The sequence below is a fragment of the Macrobrachium nipponense genome, chromosome 6 (assembly GCF_015104395.2).
Source record: "Macrobrachium nipponense isolate FS-2020 chromosome 6, ASM1510439v2, whole genome shotgun sequence".
NCBI classification, from domain to species: domain Eukaryota; kingdom Metazoa; phylum Arthropoda; class Malacostraca; order Decapoda; family Palaemonidae; genus Macrobrachium; species Macrobrachium nipponense.
The window spans coordinates 107,419,529-107,424,528 of NC_061108.1; positions in this window are offsets into that span (position 1 = coordinate 107,419,529).

Sequence of the window (5,000 nt, forward strand, 5' to 3'; positions counted from 1 at the left end):
ACACAGCACACACACACATACACACACATTATATATATATGTATATATATATATAATATATATGATATATATATATATAATATCTATATATATATATATATATAATATATATGTATATATATATATATATATAAAGGTATAAGCTACGAAGGAGAAATAAACAACGGAGTTTCTGCAAGATCTTTCGACGTGCAACGTGCTTTACTTAGCAGATGAACTGACTTACATGGGCAATTGACAGTACAGGAAAGCTCGTATAACTGACAGATAGGGATTATAAGGCGATTAGTACCTAGAATCCGGCACACCTGGAGAATGAGTAACCTTTCCAAACAAGCATAAACATGGGTAGGTACAATTTAAAAAACAAAAAGATTAAGTCAGTCTGCTCAGACACAAGGGCAAGACAATTAAAGGATAATATAGGGTGACAGCTGTTCAGAACTTTGGTAAACAGAAACTTATTCACAATACATATTTTTAAACATACATATACAACTACCAATCCAACTTATTCGGTTATCCTTCATATTAGATATTTGTTATAATAAAGCCCACCAAAAGTTTTATTGTGTAAGTAACACGGAAAATTTGTTTTATAGTGTAACACAGGGAAAGAAAATTCTAAGAACATTCTTAGTTTACCTTATTTTAACGGATTTGAAACCATTAAATCATTGTTAAAAGCCTTTAAGGTCAACCTTGTTTTTTCCTATAATAACACACTATAAGGAATGTTAATAAAAAATGGCCCCAGGGAAAGCAACAACATAATATATAAAATTTCATGTATGTACTGCCCTTCTTTTTTTCTCGGAAAGTCGAGCAAGGGCTTAGAAGTAAGATTAAGCCAGCATAAATATTCTGTAAAAGCTGGGCAAAAATCTAATGCAATATTCATTCATCTAAGTGAAAACAACAACCGAATAAATTGGATTGGTAGTTCAGTAACTGCAAGGTCAAAAGATGTCTTATCACAAAATCTTTTAGAATCTGCTATAATACAACTTACTTCACATTGTAATTTTTATATAAGTCGTGGCCTGTTTCATTTAGACCCTTGCATTTGTAACATGTTTAAGAATGACCTCAAAGATATAATTACAGACTTAAATACAAATCAGTTGCCTTAGAGATATCTTTGTTGTATATGTATGTTCAATATGTATTGTGAATATGTATTGTGAATAGGTTTTTGTTTACCAAAGTTCTGAATAGCTGTCACCCTATATTATCCTTTAATTGTCTCGCCCTTGTGTCTGAGCAGATTGACTTAATCTTTTTGTTTTTTAAATTGTACCCATGTTTATGCTTGTTTGGAAAAGTTACTCTTTCTCCAGGTGTGCCGGATTCTAGGTACTAATCGCCTTATAATCCCTATCTGTCAGTTATACGAGCTTTCCTGTACTGTCAATTCCTCATGTAAGTCAGTTTATCTGCTAAGTAAAGGACGTTGAATGTTGAAAGATCTTGAGGAAACTCCATTGTTTATTTTTCCTTCGTGGCTTATACCTTTATTTATGGATTTATCACGTTCCAAACTTTCGTGATTCAGTTATACATCCATATATATATATATATATATATATATATATATATATATATATATATATATATATATATATATATATATATATATATATTTATATATATGTGTATATATATATATATATATATATATATATATATACATATATATATATATATATATATATATATATATATATATATATATATATATATAAACTGAAGTGCCAATGACCTCGTAACTTCTCAATTTCTTCAAATTCTTTTATACAGTTGGCGCTACACGCCCTTGAATCGAAAAGTAATATTAAATGAAAAACTCAAGATTCGAACTATTATTATTATTATTATTATTATTATTATTATTATTATTATTATTATTATTATTATTATTATTATTATTATTATTATTATTATTTTGAATAAAATGGCAGAATTCAGCCATTTTATTCAACATAATTTGTGTAAAAGAGGGTCTTCTTCCAAAATATTATTATTATTATTATTGACAATCAAAAGCCACAGTAGTGTTAAAATATATTATTGTACAAAAATAAGAAGTATTTATCCATAGCTTACAATCCGAAACTGGAAAATACCTGCTATCTTGCAAATAGTAAGCAAAAAGATATTCAAATTCCTTTCAATTTTAAAAATACTATCAGAAATCGGTTAGTGTGCAATAACAACAACAATGGTATTAGGAAAACACCCGGTGTTTATCAAATTCCCTGTGCCAATTGCCCTCAGAAATATTTTGGAGAAAGTGGGCGGGGTTTGGATGTAAGACTTTCTGAACATCGTAGGGCCTATGAACTCCATGCAATGAATAATGCCCTTGTTTCACATTCATTCGTTCCAGGACAAAACATCAATTGGAATGGTGCCTCTGTCTTTTTTAAGAGTGGGGATGTTGGTGTTCGTCGCCTAGTGGAAGGAGCTGCTATTAGAAAGGGGTGTGCTTTTGAAGGGAACAAAACCTTCACTGATGAAGATAGTTTTACCAATTCTTTAATAATTGACCACTTTTTCAACGATTTTAGGACTCATATGTCTGGTGATTGTGAGACCCCTGATGTTGCTCCCACCTCTCTTTTATCCCAGATGACTGAGGTTACTACAGCTTCAAGTCATGGCACCGATGGAGTGTCTGCTCAGCTGGAATCACCTGAACGACCACTTCGCCGTTCCAGCCGTCTCGCCAACAGAAACAACTGAACGGGGATTACCTGACCAACACTTAGATCCATCTGCCTTGAACCAGTTGTTATATATATATATATATATATATATATATATATATATATATATATATATATATATATATATATATATATATATATATATATATATATATATATATATATTTCACTGTTGTAACGCTCCCTCCATTGTTTGACCGTCAGTAGGACTGAAGAGGGATACGGAGCAGTATCCGAAAGTCTCTCCTTGTATATTTTTTACCATTGTACAATAATATATTTTAGCACTACTGTGGCTTTTGATTGTCAATATTATAGCCTCGTTACGGAGGTTCCTTAGTTCATTATTATTATTATTTTATGATTATTATTATTATTATTATTAATTATTATAAGAAGGATTTAAGTACTTACCGCTCATACAAACGTCTATATACTAAGGTATGTAGAACTCAGATATATTTTGCCAGGGCAGGAATACACCTTTCCTGACCATCGTAGCATAGTTCCCATTTTGCGAACATTCTCATTTTGCGTACATTCTCACTCATTCAGAGACCTATAACCTATGATACGATGATTTTCACAGCAAGAATAGTGAAAATGTTATTGGAATACTCTTCAAATATCCCATAAGAGTGAAAACGTGTTTGGTGAAAATCACACTCTGATATCTAGAAAATACCCATGAGACTCTGAAATCCTACACCAACACTGACGATGTATGATTTGATTAAGATTTTAGTTATAGCCTCTACAATTTCGCAGTCACCAAGAACAAACAACACATAAGATAAAACATCTGATGGAGAGAAACACATTCATTGACGTTAGTTTTGATAAGTAGAAAAAAAAAAAGATGTTGGTTTAATGCATGGTACTAGGATATGAGAACCCTTTACCCATCACTGAAGAAATAAGTCTAGGCAGGGAAACTAAGTTACAAGGCTCCATCGTCCAAGCTGTCTTAGGAAGGTGTCGTCATTAAAACTTGCTATAAGCTCTAAAATGGTACTTACTCCCAGTCCTGTATTGCCATTTTGCAATTTCAGGATTGTCATTGTATTCCTCTTTAAAGAGTCCAATCCAGCAGGTTTCTTGGTCTGGAAAATAGAAAGTAGAAATAAGATTTTAAAATCGTACTGTAGCTTAGACAGTCATTTAGAATGGGGGTAATCACTTAACCTTTGATGAAGTTACTGCCTAACTCATAAATTTTATTAGTTGAACAGAAAACAATCCTGAATTCACGTAATCTTTAGCTTAGTCAACAGAATTACTGGTACCCCATGCGAAGCAGCTGCAACTTTATTTTGGGGCTGTTGGGTTACCCACACGTGCCACAGAAATTTCACGTTGGCCCTTTACGTCGTACAGGGTTGGAGGCGTTATTGGTTGAGAGGGTGATGGCGTCGGGCGTTGGCCGTATAACTGCTATTCTCAACTCGGGGATGTAGTACCATAGCTTTTGTCACATGGCCTTCTCGGTAAGACTTGCTTTCGAGTTCTCGCTTGTGAGTACACTCAGTTCTCATTCATGTTTCCCTCGCTTTATTTTCTGTTTTATTTTTGCTGTTAGTTGTCTTTAATTCATGCATCAATTAGTTCTAGTCAGTGCAGCGAGGTTTTTAAAATTCAGGATATTTCACCCGTTGTAAGCAAATACACAACGGCATAAAAATCTAAGCATTTGTTTCTTTGACTTTATAAGACTTCTAAGACACCAGTTACCTTGATGAAGTAAAACCATAGACCATTATTATTTTTGAAAAGTATATATGCAAGAAATATTTCTATTGACTACATAAAGGTTCAAAGGAGTCATTTACCATGATGGCGTAGTATCTGAAGGACTTCCAATCTCTTCTCCAAGGTGTCCAGCACAGCCAGTTGGGCACCTTCGGATAAACAGTGCTGGTTGGCTTTATACCAGCTGGTTTCAGCTAAGTAAGTAATGTAGTATCTATTGCCTATCTGTTGGTAATCATCTGTCCGAACAAAGAGAGAAATGAACTTCAGAATCACGGAGGGTAATGGCATAATTATGACACTGATTCTGTAATGCAGATACAAGTCGTCTTTAAAGGCCCCCCACACACTGAACGACTGTCTGAACGATTGTCGTTATCGACCCACACACACACTATTCAGACAGTATGAACGATCTCCGCACCGATTTCAGTCTGAACAAAGATTTTGTCTCGAGAAGACGTGGCATCATCTCTAGAAGAGACGCGCGTGATAGCGTTATATCGGAAGACAAACCCATAC